Raw genomic sequence first — 17,750 nt, 5'->3', positions numbered from 1 at the left:
GCACTTACCCCATAATTAATTCATCCAATTAATTTATATGGCATCCTAAACTCAACATGTTTACGACTTATGGTAATTAACCGCACTTTCCAAGAGTCAACAGTATTTTGTAGAAAGCTGTTTTTGTTCGTTGGTCCGAAAACAAGGATACGTCTCTTGCCCGGCCAAGTGTATGACGCCATAAGATACACCTGTAATAAAGAATATGCCTGCTGTTATCATGTGCTGAGCACATGATAATCATTGACGATCCAAAGATGAATTCGAAAGAAAATTCGACATTCATTGGTTTAGACCAATGCTGGATTCGAACCTGCGACCTTAAATTGAGAGCCAAGCGTTAATTCAACTAGACTACCAAGGCTCCACTTCTACTATAGAATAACGAACGGAAAAAAAATAGTAAGATGTAAAGTAAAATGATCAGTGCTTCGGAAGGCACGTTAAGCCGTTGGTCCCGGCTGCATTAGCAGTCGTCAATAACCATCAATCCGCACTGGGCCCACGTGATGGTTTAAGGCCCGATCTCCCTATCCATCCATAGGGAAGGCCCGTGCCTCAGCAGTGGGGACGTTAATGGGCTGGTGATGATGATGATGATGATGATGATGATGTAAGTGAGTAGGTAATCGTTACATGAGCCATGTCAGGGGCCTTTGGCGGCTCAATAGTAACCCTGACACCAGAGTTGATGGGGTTGGTACTCCACCTCACAACCCACACGATAGAAGAAGAAGATTTAAAAGTACTTAGATCCAATTCTAAGTACAATTTACTTACTTGATGCTTTTTTGAAATCCGGGTGAGAGCCTTCAGCGCTCCCCATTTGTCTGGCCAAGTAGTTAATGCCATCTGCGGCAAATATACAATAAGTCACGTCAAAAAAAAATGCTTTTTTGAAAAGAAAAAATATCTTTTATGTACTCACCTCGCGTTAATTACATTTCAATTTATCCGAAACCAAATAATTACATTCATAAAAACACAAAAATATAGCAATGAAAGGGGTACAAAACTTCTTTCCCATTTGCTATTACCTTAAGTACAGAGTTCAACTAAGTTTGAACTTCAACTTGGAACGTATTGAGGTAAAATTAGTACCTTTCTTTGGTAATTGCGTACGACTTGTGCTGAGTGGTGTACTCGTTAAGGCATTCCATGGTCATAAGAAGTTCTTAATGTTAAGATTACGACGGGGGATACCCATATACTACGCAAGGGGAATGGAGATGACAAAAAAGGCCACATTAAAGCAATGAGGGACTTTCCATCCCCAAAGAAATACAGATGTCGCTTTAAAATTGCCTTTGTTTAACCTTCTAACTTTACAACAGATGGACTAAGGCTGTTACTGAATGGTGGCCAAGGGATGGTATGCCATATCGAATGTGTTCCTCTAGTTATTAAATAACTTGAATATCCCCTCATGATGTATACCCTCATTGGTTTTAAAAAGATGTGTTGCTGTTGCAGTTTCTTGTCATTTCATCTCCTCAGCCATAACACCTTGCGAAATGACGTAAATTCAAAAATGTTATATTGACCTTCAACAAGTTTATCCATGATAATTCTTATCTTATCTTATCTTATTACGTTGAATAAATGAATCTGATTTCTGATTTGATTTCTGAATTCTGATTTCGAGGCAGACCACCAGCCCGGTGGTCGGATGACATTGTGAGGTACGCGAAAGCAATGGATGAGACTTGCACAGGACCGGAAAGGATGGCGTGAAAGAGAGGAGGCCTATACCCAGCAGTGCGTGGATGCAGGCTGAGTAGATAGAACCTTCTAATTTCATGGACAACAGAGATATTCTGCATCTATAGATATCTTTGTTTTTGGGTATAAATGACAACCCTTGTTATTACACCCAGGCACAACACATCTTCCACCCATTATTATTCTGATAAAAATAAAGAGAAGCAACATAGGTAGCAACATAATTCTTTACATCATCATCAGCCGTACGACGCCCACTGCTGGGCATATTCTTTACATAATCAGACTTAAATATCAAGCAACAATTATTATTACATTATGCTTCTGCCTTTACATTATATTTTTGAATAATTACTAATTATTATTAATTAAAAATTAACAAAAAAAATAAGCCCGAGACCGAGAAGGACTTATGATGACCAAATTGGAGATGTCCTTAGAAAAGGTTCAATACGATCTACTCTGAACCGGCGTGCGTGTATGAAGCGATTGATGAATGTGGAGGAAGCAAGAGAAGTGTGTCAGGATCGAAGCAAATGGAATTCTATAGTCTCTGCTTATCCCGGTGGGAAATAGGCGTGAGTTTATGTATGTATGTAAAAATTAACAATTAAAAAAAGTAATGAGAAAATAGGTAATTACTTGGGCGCCATCTAATATTACTTATTATATATTGTTATGTACTTGGCCTATATAAAATAAAAACAAAAAAAATATAGCACGCGATTTTTTGCGAAAAAAAATCTCGCCGGTTTGGAGTTACTCTTGATCGTCAGGTGAAAACATAAAAAGAATAATTTTATTTTAATCTTTTGAAAAATACATAGTTGTCTATCCGTGGTATAGGTTTATCCCCTACCGACGAACTGTCGTTATGTGAAGCTCATAAACTTACGTTTTTACTTCTGAAGCCACGTTTACGAGGATACCTTTATACTAACCAGTCTCGGCGCACTAATGTACACATAACTGGCTTCGTAAACGGTTGTTATTTTTATTAAGTAACTAAAAGTATATAATTCTTATGTATAACTAAGTACATAAAACAGCCCATAGTTCTATCTTCTTATAGTGTGGGTTGTGAGGTGGAATACCAACCTCATCAACCATGGTGTCAGGGTTATTACTGAACCGCCAAAGGCCCCTGACAGGGCTAATGTAAAGTGAACTCCACTCCCACAGACAAACCGAGGAATTGGTTTTGTGGGGTTTTTATTGTACCAATATTTTCTGTATTTTTATGAAAAATAAACATTGTATTTACTTACTTACTTACATCAGTAAGTAGTAACCGGGATCAACGGCTTAACGTGTCTTCCGACGCACGGATCATCTTACTTTCGGACAATCAGGTGATCAGCCTGTAATGCCCTAACCATACTAGGAGTATTTTTTGTGATATGTACCGGGAATCGAACGCAGGCCCTCCAGATCGTGAGCCCAACGCTCAACCACTGGACCAGGGTCGTCATCCATTAAGTACAACCGATTGTCAAACCAATATAAGGGAGGAAGCGATAATGTGGTGGCATATGCGCAGAATGTGTGAAACCAGTGGGTACATTGATGAGGGGTGTGGGTGGTTGGATTTGGTATGATGGCGGTGCATTTTTTCTATCGACTTCTATTTCTGTTTTGTTATATTTTTAGATACATAATTCATAATCATTTATTCGCATTACGAAAAGGATATTACAGTTTGCAGTTGTTCAGCATTTAACACGTCATTTCGCAAGGTGTTATGGCTGAGGAGAAATAACAAGAAACTGCAACAGCAACACATCTTTTAAATCAATGTGGTTACACAGACCCTATGTAAGTTTAATGCGTGTGTAGGATAGGTACTAACATAAGTAATTAAGTTCATATTGTTACTAAAAAATATGGATTTACGTCTGAAATAAAATAATTCATTCATTCATTCATTCATTCATTTAGATAAAATAACATATTGCTGCATTCCTCGGCCTCTGTGGTCCAGTGGTTGAGCGTTGGACTCCCGGTCCGGAGGCCCCGGGTTCGAATCCCGGTGGGGACATATCACAAAAATTCCTTTTCCCTAGTTTGGTTAGGACATTACTGGCTGATCACCAGATTGCCCGAAAGTGAGATGATCCGCCAACCCGCAGTGGAGCAGCGTGGTGGAGTATGCTCCATACCCTCTCCGGTTGATTGAGAGGAGGCCTGTGCCCAGCAGTGGGCGTCATACGGCTGATGATGATGATGGTTTGCTTTCTAAATAATCCTCTCCTCCCCCAAGGATCTCCACGATGAAAGCAAACCAAAATGAGGAAATGACTGAAAACCAGCGCTGGATGGCGCCATAGCATGGCTCCGTCACAGCACAAGCTGAGCCATTTCCTTTTGCCCGTATTCTTAATATTCATAATTACCTAATTTTTATAGCAAATGTAAATTGTTATTTGCAATTTTATTTTATTCTTATTCTTATTCAAACCAAATCCTGTACTCTATAGCACGTGCCAACAGAGTCAGTCTTTCTGCTGTGGTGTCAGAGTTTTCCGCTTTACCAGCTCGAGCACTTATTGGTATAAGTTGCTTACATTGCCTTCTTACTAAGGACATTACTCAACTTAGGTCCAAGACCCGTTTTCTAAGATGTTCTCGACTCTTCCCCCACTCGCATTTTGGTATTTCAAGTTGACATTTACGTCATCGACTTGAGGACTTTGCTCACTGGAGTCGAGCAAAAATATCATCATCATCATCAGCCCATTAACGTCCCCACTGCTGGAGCACGGGCCTTCCCTATGGATGGATAGGGATAGGGACATCGGGCCTTAAACCATCACGCGGGCCCAGTGCGGATTGATGGTTATTAACGACTGCTAATGCAGCCTCGACCAACGGCTTAACGTGCCTTCCGAAGCACAGAGGAGCTCGAGATGAAAACTTTTTTTTTGTGGTCACCCATCATATGACCGGCCTTTGCGAAAGTTGCTTAACTTCAACAATCGCAGACCGAGCGCGTTTACCGCTGCGCCACCGAGCTCCTCAAAAATATCATACCTACTGTATATAATAGTCGAGCAACTGTTTTAGAGAAAACTGCACTTAAGATAAATTAATAACTCGTTGGTGCAAGTCTGGGGTAAAAAAAACGGGGTGCAAAACAGTTGAGCAATGTCCTATAAGTTCAGCTAAACACATTTTGTAATCCCAAAAGAAAAAGGAGGTCCTTACATCATTCAAAAGAGCACGTTTTAAATCCTCAAGTGTCGTTATAAAGCAATTTTCTGTTACATTTAATCACAATAATAACACAAATCAGATTACAACACGCAAAAATAAGTAAAAAATGAAACCTTCTTGCTCACCTACCGCCGTGCAAATCGAAAAAGAAATTTGAAATTCGGAATTATCTATGGCCACAAAAGGTACTTTATCGTACCCATTCACGAAACCGCGCCAAAATGAAAATGGCGGGCGGCGGCGGCTTGTGACGCGCGTAAACATCTTGTTAGTACAGTCCAAATAAGAACTTATAAATATAAATAAGATGAAAAAGCCCCTGGATATAATACGGGCATACAATGGGCTTAACAAATGTTTTGCTTGTGGTTCGTTGTCACTTTTTCTATGTAAATCGTGCGGGTAATTTGTGAAGGCACCTTTGTGTTCGTGGTAGGTCTTTTTTCTGTCGGCGACTGAAAGGCCGAGAGGTTCATAGAGCCAATTGAAGAGGTATTGATATTTTCTGGAGCGTTTGTAATCAATCACCGAAGGAGTATTTAAACTGCCTATTTCTGCCATCAGGTGTCACTACTGTTGAGTGATCTTAAATTTTTACAGTTCCCCATACTATTTGAGTAAACAAACATAATATTGTGTTGATTATATTTTTACATTAAGTATTTATAACCGTGTGCGCAACGTTTAATCAAATCAAATCAAAATAAATCAGCAAATAAATTCCTTCGATTTAATTTAACTGCAAAATCATAGTGTTATTTATTCCCTAAAGAAAAAAACTTAGAAAAACTAATTTACAATCAAAACTGGCTTTTTCTAACTGATGGCTTTACTTTTTCGTAACTCATCCTTCAGACGGGATACACTCCAGGTTGCTCCACATTTTATGGCAATTTCTCACCAATTTTAGCTGGACAACATGGAGAAATAAACTTGACTAAATTAGCATAAGTATATAACGTGCGTCCCCGAACAAGATAGTAGTATCTATATACTACGGTTTTTATATACATGACACGAATTTTAACAAGAATGTTTATAATTATGTGACATAATGTACCTATATCCTGTTGACATGTTTAACCATTTAATTTAATTTATTTTATTGTATTGAAATGTAATTTATAATTTGTAATCCTATGGGACTAGTACCTGAAATAAACGATAAATAAATAAATAAATAAAATATAAAAATAATATATTTAATAATAATATAATAATATATTTTGACCCCTCTGTTCTCAAGTTCTACAATTTGTTTTATTTGTGGTATCCTGTGATTGGCGAACAAACATTGTACTTACTGTAATTATTCTTAGTTAATTTATAAGCTGTTGGATATCCTCAATAAATAAATAAATAAATAAATAAATAAATAAATAAAAAAGGCTAATTTCCAACTAGTCAAATCAGTTACCTTTTACTAAACGTCAAAACACGAAATTACTATGGAATTTGTATGAAACTTTGTCACGTCATAGAGTAACGTGATAAAATGTCGCACTTATTATTACGTTTTTCTTGATTAAAATTCATAAATAATTTAAATAGAAAAAAGGAAATGTTTATTGTTATTTTTAGATGATCTGTCTTTATTTATTAATTTTAAAATTTAATAACATAATTTATCTTGAACCTAGTACACGACCCATTTGACCGGCCAAGTAGTTAATACCGCGCCTACACGGTAAGTCTGGGATAATTCACGTCAAAATATTACCTACCGGCAGAGCATTTGACTATTAAAGATTTCACGCCAAACATAAGAACGAAAGAAAAATAATGTTTCAAAGCTTGCCGCAACTAAACTCAGGAACTACAAATACTTATATCTTTTGTAAAGATTTTTTAATAGTAGGAAGTATGGATAAAACTTTACTTCTCTCGTGTGGGTTGTGAGTTCAATCGGCCTCTTTAACCCTGAGGAGCTCGGTGGCGCAGCGGTAATCGCGCTCGGTCTGCCATTGTTGAAGTTAAGCAACTTTCGCAAAGGCCACAAAAAAAAATTCATCTCGAGCTCCTCCGTGCTTCGGAAGGCACGTTAAGCCGTTGGTCCCGGCTGCATTAGCAGTCGTTAATGACCATCAATCCGCACTGGGCCCGCGTGGTGGTTTAAGGCCCGATCTCCCTATCCATCCATAGGGAAGGCCCGTGCCCCAGCAGTGGATACGTTAATGGGCTGATGATGATGATGATGAACCCTGGTGTCAAGGTTCATTTATTTATTTACAACAATACATATTTAAACTTTTACAGACAGCATAATACATTACATTACATTACAATGCATTACCGTATTACATTACTAGTATTACATTAATTATGTAATACAAACTGGATTTTATAAAAAGAAAGAAAGGACAACATGAAACAGTAGGACTAGAGCCTTGTGCTGGGAGGTTTTCTGGCCACGTCTTTCCCTCAGCGTTACAGATTCCGATGTGGTAATAGTTTTACAGCTAGTTACATAGTAATTTAATTTTTGACGTTCAAAAAGCGCTGACTATGTAGGTAAGCCAATTTTGAACAATAAATATTTTCGAATTTTGAATTTTGCATTATAAAAAGAAAAAAATTGTAAATTATATGCTTGCCAATAACATGCGTACACAGCATTTACTGTAAATAAAAACAAACAAACTATATTAATACTAAACTATTTAAATTCATCATCATCATCTTCCTAGCATTATCCCATTTTCCACAGAGTCCGCTTACCTAACCTGAAGATTTGACAGGTCCGGTTTTTTACAGAAGCGACTGCCTTGACCTTCCAACCCGCGAAAGGAAAACCAGCCCAATACAGGTTAGGTTACATACCTCCGAAAAATGCATTTCACGGGAAACCGCTGAGCACGTGATTATCATTTATGATCCAAACATGAATTCGAAAACAAATTCGACAATCATTGATTTAGGCCTGTGCTGGGTTCAAGCTGAAGGCAAGCGTTCTACCAACTGAAAAAGCAATATTGCAATTTGACATTTGCGCATATAAAAGTAAGTGCGCAATGCAAACAAATGTCAAATAGCAATATTGCTTTCTTAGGATACCTTACCCTGTCCTATGAGTGTGCGGTTAAGAAACTTAATTAAATAACTTCAATAATAATGGTGTACACCAACCACCATCATATTAATTAGAAGAATAAACTATCAAACTTAATTAAAGAAATAAAAAATTAACAAAATATTATTTGTTTCTATCATTCGACCGCCCACAGTTTGGGCACATTACCCTAACAAAATGTCAATATTAAAGTTTTAATACAAACTAAGCAAAAGCAAAGGTATAAACGTCATTCAGCCAACTTTTGGAGATTTTTTTTTTAAATCGTTAACATACATACATACATACATAAACTCACGCCCGTAATCCCAAATGGGGTGGGCAGAGCCACAAGTAATCAAAGACAACTTGCAGCCACTGTTGATACGAAGTCCTAAGATGGATATGATGAACCTTATGGTGATAAGGGATCAGCCTATCGCCCATAACATTAGTCCATCATGTTAGAGGACGCAATCCCTCTGTCGGTTTTTACGACATGCCCGGGAAGACAAGCAGCCAAAAGGACAAAAGGACAGTCTCACAAAGTGATTCACTTGCAACAGTGTCGAAATATCGGGAGTCTCATATCCCAGCTTTAAACGCGGTAAGAACCCGTTATTATGTTTTTTTAATTAACCGCGTAAACTTAAAACAATGTTCTTATGTTATTTTATGTTTGTTTTTCTTGTCGCCAGTTTAAAATAGAATCACTTTGTTACATTCCGAGGGTACATTGACAGGCCCCTCACGTCTACAGCATTAGCAATCACAACCAGGGGATTGAGGGTTGCACCTTATGAAAATCACTCCGCCGTACTCCCCAATTTAGGGGTTGAAGCGGGTGAAACAAAAAAAACAGAAACCTTGAGTCGATTGTCAAGTTACCTGGAAGAGATTGCTACTTAGCAATAAGGCTGGCTATTATTCTCTTCTGTTTCTCATAGTTTATAATTTAGTATTTCCTGTGGTTGCTATAAAGGTTTTGATAATTGAATTCGATGGGATTGACTGTCTGGAAACTAATATTAGGCAGCCTAATTACTAAGTTGTACTTATAACAATATTTTATGCTTTTTTTTTTAAAAAATTGAACTTCTGGAGCCCTGTACCGAGGTTTTTCTTACAGCTTTTCCCCGGCTATACGGCTATAAGACGTTCGTTATGTCAAAAATGACGATTCAAAGTGTAACTATCATCATCAGCCCATTAACGTCTCCACTGCTGGGGCACAGGCCTTCCCTATGGATGGATAGGGAGATCGGGCCTTAAACCATCACGCGGGCCCAGTGCGGATTGATGGTTATTAACGACTGCTAATGCAGCCGGGACCAACGACTTAACGTGCCTTCCGAAGCACGGAGGAGCTCGAGATGAAAACTTTTTTTTTGTGGTCACCCATCCTATGACCGGCCTTTGCGAAAGTTGCTTAACTTCAACAATCGCACACCGAGAGCGTTAACCGCTGCGCCATCGAGCTCCCCAAAGTAACTAAGTGTAACTATGTTACCTACTAAATAAAGATATGAATTTGTTTTTTTTTTATATTAAGTTATTGAAATCAAAAGAGACGAATTTGTTTACTGATGACGTAGGTTTGCTCCGTATGACATCAACTACTTGGCCGGACAAACCGGCATCAACTAAGGTTGGGTGCGAACCTCGGCTCAGGGCGCGAGTCGAGGTTCGCCCTGAGCCGAGATTAGCGCCCTACTGGGCACCCTCAGGCCTATTTATCATCTTAAATTTTGTACCGGATAAGAGCCTTCAGCGCTCCCCATTTGTCCGGCCAAGTAGTTAATGCCATACAATAAGATACGTCAAAAAAAGGACGAAAACGGTTTACTCAGTTCATCAAGCAATATGGCTGTACCTCTGACTACCCCGATTGGAATAGCAGTCGTGAGCTTACGCCTTGCTTTCTTCTCTTAGACCGCCCGACAGGAAAATCCATTACATCAGGGGTGTGTCGGGAAGTTCGTAAATATCAGGTATTGTATGGGTGCGTCCGCGCCGCGAATTTGTCTTTAAAAACTGATATCATAGAATAAGGAATAATACTACGTACTTACATACATACATAAACAGCCTATACACGTCCCACTGCTGGGCCCAGGCCTCCCCTCAATCAACCGGAGGGGGTATGGAGCATACTCCACCACGCTGCTCCACTGCGGCTTGGTGGAGGTATTTTTACGGCTAATAGCCGGGACCAACGGCTTAACGTGCCCTCCTAAGCACGAAATCATCTTACTTTTTCGGACAATCAGGTTATTCAAGCCTGAAAAGTCAGTACCAAACAAAGGACAGTCTCACAAAGTGATTTCGACAATGTCCCCATCGGGAATCGAACCCGGACCTCCAGATCGTGAGCCTAACGCTCTAACCACTAGACCACGGAGGCTGTTAATACTACGTATAGAACGGCGACTCTCCGCTGAGCTAAGTTTACCTCATCCCCTCGGTCTTACTTTAATCTTCAATCGTATGGCGTCAGACGTCACACACACAGATGCGCGTGTACGATAACGTCAATGTGTAGTGTCTGTGTAAAACGAGGTGTTTTGTATGAAGTAACCGGGTTGTGGTTTTTGTGATATATCCCCACCGGGATTCCAACCGGGATTCGCGATAAAATTCAGATCAAAACAAATTAATCCTATCAATTCATTCGGGAGCACAATCAACAAAAGACCCTAATTTAATACTTGAATCACATTTAATCACTTCACACAATAATTCTCCCTACACAATGTTACGCTACACAAAATAATAATCTTGGGAGCTTTGAGAGCAAAATAGGTGTTATTCTGAAACTATGTAATTGGCAACATCGTAAAACATGTTTAATATCCATTACTGGGGGTTGAGGAGCTCGGTGGCGCAGCGGTTAACGCGCTCGGTCTGCGATTGTTGAAGTTAAGCAACTTTCGCAAAGGCCGGTCATAGGATGGGTGACCACATAAAAAAAAAAGTTTTCATCTCGAGCTCCTCCGTGCTTCGGAAGGCACGTTAAGCCGTTGGTCCCGGCTGCATTAGCAGTCGTTAATAACCATCAATCCGCACTGGTCCCGCGTGATGGTTTAGGCCTGATCCGATAGACCCGATAGGGAAGGCCCGTGCCCCAGCAGTGGGGACGTTAATGGGCTGATGATGATGATGACTGGGGGTCTAAAAAGGCCACATTGAAGCGAAAAAAAGGCAAAAAGAGCAATATTTCAGACTAGTTTCCAACTAGTCAAATCAGTTACTTTTTACTAAACATTTTTTTTATACTTATTGTAGATTTGCCGCAGATGGCATTAACTACTTGGCCGGACAAATGGGGAGCGCTGAGGGCGCTCACCCGGTAGTTTACTAAACGTCAAAACACGAAATTACTATGGAATTTGTATGAAAAAGCACACTGTGACGTCATAGAAAACGTGACAAAATGTCGGACTTATTTTACCAAATAAAGACAAATCTAAAACTGACGAAAAACATTGTTTTTCTATTTAAGTAACTTATTTATGAACATGAATCAAGAAAAACGTAATAATAAGTCCGCCATTTTATCACGTTTTTCTGTGACGTCACAGGGTTCTTTTTGATACAAATTTCATAGCTAATTTGACGTTTAAGAAAAAAGTAACTGATTTGACTAGTTGGAAATTTAGCCTATTTAGAAGGCAATGGATATTAAATGCAAAACCGACCCCTATGTTTGCCACCACAATAACTGGGGCGCAAACAGCTAATAAACAGCTTACCAGGGATGCGGTTAGTTAGTTATTTATTTATTTAATGCCCCACCGCTTATTTATTTACTCATTTAATGTGAGACCACGAACGTTTTATTGTTTGGGGCGCAAATTGCAAAATGGCTGCTGGATGGAATAAGTTACGGCGATATTTTTATGAATTTAACATGAACAACGCAACAGTCTTTATGTTGTGAATATTCCTCCAATCCGCATTAAACGTTTTGATGCCTCTTGCTTTTTTGATTTTTTTTTCTTATAAAAACAATGCTACAAACACAATGGCATACAGACATCGGTAAGCCCGCAAAAGTTCGCCTCGATGCCTGCTCCACGCAACACGTCACAATGGCTTATATTTAATAGAAATTACAAACTATAGGTATTCATTCACAGGCCTTTACATCTTTATCAGATGATTCAAACAGCGTTTCTGTGGCAGGTATAGGTTTGGAGATATCCTTAGAACACTTTAATTTATGGAACACACGTCATTTTAAGGCTGAACTTTAATAACCCTTCCAAAATATTATATTGGCGTATAACCAGATAGAATTAAATTGACAGCACATGTCAAACGGATTTATATGAGCGAGATGTCTATTTTAAGACAGTTGTTTAAAATTAAGACAGTCGTTCAGTCGGGGCCATTATCTTCATTTTAGTTTTTATATAAGTACCTACCTATTAGTTAAATGTATTTTAAGAATTGTTTACCTATAGTTATGAATTGTAAATCAAAAGCAGTATATAAAGCGAAGGTAGAAGGAATTACATTGACTAAATTGGAGATGTCCCAGTACGATCTATTCTGAACCGGCGTGCGTGTATGAAGCGATTGATGAATGTGGAGGAAGCAAGAGAAGTGTGTCAGGATCGAAGCAAATGGAATTCTATAGTCTCTGCGTACTCGGAAATAGGCGTGAGTTTATGTATGTATGTACTTATAGGTACTTAAGTAACAATAACCACACACTAAATAGTATGTAGTATATTATCTATTCTATGCTAACAAGTAGGTAGTTCTAAACAGGTCACAGTCCGCCGGCAGCTGATGGTGGGTGGTGCGAATAGCGAAGGACTGGAACTGTCTGCCGTCGTCTGTTTTTCCAACTCGTTATAATCTGGGAGCCTTCAAGGCTAGAGTGAATAGGCATTTGCTAGGTAAGCGTGATCCACCTCTGTGGTCTAAAAATCATAAAAAGTGATCAGCCCATACATAAACTTATACTCACGCCTATTTCCCACCGGGATAGGCAGAGCACAGACTATGGAATTCCATTAGCTTCCTCCATCCGTTTGATTGAAGGGAGGCCTATGTCCAGCAGTGGGATGAATATTTCCTATTTATGAAGGTTTTTTGCATCGGAACCCGTGCATGATTCTAAATGACTGAAAAAGGTATTTGCTTCTTACTACTTAAGTATACAAATATGGCAAAGATCCTTCAAAATATATTTCCAAAGCCGTTTTCTTCACTCTCTCACCTATCACCTGGCGTTTATTATATTTTTTTTATTATCATTTACAAACGACACGTGTCCAAACAAGACTTTAACAATGACAAACAAAGTGGAAGGAAGTGGCCGACTGGACAACGCCGGTGCGTAAAAAAAAAAACAAAAACGAATTTATGGTCGCGCAATGTCAGCTGTCATTTTCGGCGGGAGTCGCCATTTTTGTTTGTTCTTATTCTGTTAGTTGTAAAGTTGTATTTTGTGTGTAATTTTGTGATTTTTTCCTTATTTTTTTTTTATGGAAAGTGCTCAAAGGATGGTCAGCTGTCAACCGCAAAGTGACCAGCAGTGAAATAAGTACTTACAATGACGACAATTTCGTATTGTTGCCTGTTCGTTAACAATGAAGTAACATAAAAGAAAACATTATTTTAAGTTATAAATGATATAAATTCTGAACTGTGGTTACGTTAGTCTTGTTATTAAATTCAATAATATTTTATTACTATAATAAGTAGTTAATAAAAAAATATTTGTAAAAGGCGGTTAGCATCATCATTTTATAAACGTACTTAAGTAAGTAAGTAAAATGATTTTTTTTTATTCATAAGGACACAAAAAAATTGTTACAATAAAAACCAATTAATTCCTCAGTTTGCCTGTGGAGTGGAGTAGGCTCAAAAATATTTATGTTTTAAAATACAGTTAACTTATAGCTAAGATATTTTTTGCATACTTAAGACGTTTAAAAAAGATTTACAGAATTTACTTCTATTGCAGTCCTGACGCTATTCTTCTCTCGTATCAATTGTGAGGTCAATAACTGACCTCATCAGCCCTGATGTCAGGGTTACTATTGAGCCGCCAATGACACCTAATGTTCCAAATTTAAAATAATAATTTAATTAAAGTCGTGTTTTGTTTGTTTAACAAAAATTCGGAAGTGTTTCTTTTTATTTTTTAATAATATTTATGTCATTAAAATAACTTTCACCATCTTTCAACCCTCTTGTAGCCGCCTTAAAGGCGCCGTAAAACTTAGAATCCTTATCAAATCCATCCTTTACTAGATAATGTTTTAAAAAACAAATCAACAATGAATGTACCTTAAATACGTTCCCTTGCCATATGACAACCGTAAAAATTGCTACAATTAAGTAAAATACGAAAAAAAAATTAAGCCAGGCAAAGTGCGTGTCGGTAATGGTCAATGACGGTTCCGTACCTACTGTTAATAATGACTTGACACATAGACAAGAGGCCAACCTAGTCAAATGAGATACTTTTTACTAAACGTCAAAATCATAGTTTTCTATTGAATTTGTAGAAATACATACTTACCTAAATATTATGATGTCATCAATAAACCATGGTCGTACACACATTTTAGACTAAAGTAAGACCCAGAGGGGGTGAGGTAAATCTGGCTCAGAGAATTGGTGCGGGGGGGGGGGGGGGGGGGAGTTACCGGTCAGTTTATTTAACATCTAAGATTTTTATACTTGTAAACCAACGTGTGAGATTTTATGGCGTGGTTTAGAAAACAATCAAACTATACACGGTAAATTGCTAGCATTTATTACTAGTATGAGCAGAACAGTAGGTTTGAAAACATGTCACTTGTTACTTCCGAAGAGCGTTGGCTCCTAACACAGGCTCTTCTGCTTAAAAGGAGTCATCAACCCTAACTTAGAAACACTATTGTAAAGTGACATAAAATATTGTATTTTTTTTTTCATTTTCATGACATGATGATAGACAAAAGAGAGACAGATAATAAAACCGGTGTGATAAAGTACTTATGCGTTTTCTTTTTTTATACAAACTACTTAATAAGTACAGCGTACGGATTTTATAAAATTTTACGCAGATTGATCCTTCAATCATTTCACCAAAGTGGAAAATCAAATTCAAAAGGACACGTCGAAAAGATCCCTTTTTTATGTAACGCAGAACTTAACCTCCCTAATTTTGTAGACACTTTTATAGAATGTAATTTTCGCCACTGGCCCCTAAAAACACTAACGTTCGGAAGACAATGGCCCATTAAAGGACCATAGATAAGAATCTAGACGACCCAATTGTCCGGCCTCTTGAATTTTTACTTTTATCTTGTTCTTTTTTTAAATCGTTTCGGAAGGCAATGGTGTCGATTTTTGCGGCTTAGTGGTTCGAGTTTCGAGAGCTGATTTTGTAAAGAGGGATAAAGTAAAGCTGAAGTGGACAATGCCACTTGATATCAAGTCAGAATCTTGGTCTGAATCATCCCCCCCCCCCCCTTAGTCATCATCATCATCATCAGCCGTACGACGCTCACTGCTGGGCATAGGCCTCCCCCAAGGATCTCCACGACGATCGGTCCCGCGCTGCCCGCATCCAATGGCTACGGCGTCCCCCCCTTAGTATTCGTTACGATATCACTAAAACCCTATAAGTACAGTTATATTTATGTTTATATTACAGCGCCTACTGCCATAAACCGACCAAAAATCAAGTAAAATACTTGATATGATAACAGCAACATGTAACATTAAACATTTCATACACTGTTTATGTTCATATTGTTGAATTCAATTCTCATACCGAACTTTGTATTTACACAAGAATTAAACTTCAAATCATTAGCAAAATCGATGCCGAAACAAGAAGCTCAAATATTATGCTTTTAATTCTATTTTTAATTCCTACAGATTAAATTCAGAATAACATTTGAATTTTGAATTCGGATTCCGCTCTCGGACCGCGTCTTTATATAATTTTTCAGAAGCTGCTAAATATTAATCGCTGGAACTGTTTGCCGCTATTTTTTTATCATCCGCCATTTTGAAAATACTTTCGGTACGTCTACAGTTATTTTTGGAAATTTTAATGAGAGGCTTTCTCAGGCTACGTTCCTCAAAAACAATATAGATGGCGTTGTACAGATTTTCCTTCGTTTAACCTGCTAATTTCACGGATAACAGACATATATGCATCTTTGTTTTTAGGTGTAAATCATCATCATCATCATCAGCCCATTAACGTCCCCACTGCTGGGGCACGGGCCTTCCCTATGGATGGATAGGGAGATCGGGCCTTTAACCACCACGCGGGCCCAGTGCGGATTGATGATTATTAACGACTGCTAATGCAGCCGGGACCAACGGCCTAACGTGCCTTCCGAAGCACGGAGGAGCTCGAGATGAAAACTTTTTTTTATGTGGTCACCCATCCTATGACCGGCCTTTGCGAAAGTTGCTTAACTTCAACAATCGCAGACCGAGCGCGTTTACCGCTGCGCCACCGAGCTCCTCAAGGTATAAATGATGATCATATTTTTTTTGCACCTGTTATTATTCCGATCAAAGTAAAGAGAAGCAAATGGGTTATTCAGAGGTACATCCATCGCAAGATGAACTAAGTACCCACACCTCACCAAGCAATTATAATTGGCTTTGCCGAAGTGACCCTTTACAATTCACAATTACAATTACACACGATTTAATCTTAAAATGTGGAAATTTTATGTCAAGCACAGTTTAATCGCCAGTTGAAACTTAATAAGTTAAACTTTTTAAATTGAAATGTAATTTAATATTCAAGATATGATTGACAAATGTGGATATTTTCACTTCAAAGTTGAGTTATTGTATTAAGATGGTAATTTTTTGTGGAAAAAAATGAAGAACTTTCCAGGCTACGTTCTTCTAGAATAATATAGATGGCGATGTCGAGATTTAACGTGATAATTTTCACATTGCTCTGGTACGGTCACAACCATGTCACATTATTTTTTTTGACAAATTAAACCGTAAGTCTCGTTAAATGTCAAATATATAGGATTTGCCGCAGATGGCATTAACGACTTGGCCGGACAAATGGGGAGCACTGAAGGCTCTCACCGTAATAATATAACCCTCAGCCACTCCTAATATTAAAATCTGAATTATTAATTAATTAATGAACAATTACAAAACGTTCCTAATAAAAGACTTCATATCTGTCATTTATAAAAGTCACTGGCGACATTTTTAGCGGCAGAAAAAGTTTTTTTTCTTTTTAAAAAAGCAAAATAGAATCGTCTTAAAGTTGGCGCGAAAGCGGACCGCACACGTTGATCAAAATATGTTACGTAGGGATGATCCACGTTGTGATATTTTTGAATTAGAAACTAAAAAATATTATAATTATTAGGTTCTTACTAAGTAATCAGTATATTTGTTTTCGAATTTATGTTTGGATCCTAAACGATAGTCGTGTGCTCAGCGGTGAAGGAAAACGTGAGGATTCCATCAAACCCAGGAAATATGTCTTAGGAGCTGTGTGAACCTGTAATTAGCCGGTTTTCCCATTTGGTTGGAAGGTCAGACGGGCAGTTGCAGCGGACTCTGTGAAAACGGAATAACGCTAGGGAGATGATGAAATATCCACCTATAATTTTATGGTGCGTTCCTAAAAGTAATTTACGACAGGTGTCTCTATGTTTTCGTATGTTCCTGCATGTTTTTGAGGAACGAAATCATTAAGAATTTATCTCACCTAAAACATGAACCAACTTAAAGGTAAGTAGGTAATTAAGTACATAAA

At 38.1% G+C, this 17,750-nt stretch overlaps 1 non-coding gene across 1 annotated transcript; it reads left to right on the top strand.

The window, feature by feature from the left end:
* Positions 1–3,688: 3,688 nt before the first annotated feature.
* Positions 3,689–3,760, top strand: Trnag-ccc (transfer RNA glycine (anticodon CCC)). The gene has a single exon. It is a non-coding gene; the product is annotated as a tRNA-Gly (tRNA).
* Positions 3,761–17,750: the final 13,990 nt, after the last annotated feature.

Source organism: Pectinophora gossypiella, chromosome 26, assembly GCF_024362695.1.
Source record: "Pectinophora gossypiella chromosome 26, ilPecGoss1.1, whole genome shotgun sequence".
Taxonomy (NCBI): Eukaryota; Metazoa; Arthropoda; class Insecta; order Lepidoptera; family Gelechiidae; genus Pectinophora; species Pectinophora gossypiella.
This window is presented reverse-complemented; position numbering and strand designations above follow the sequence as displayed.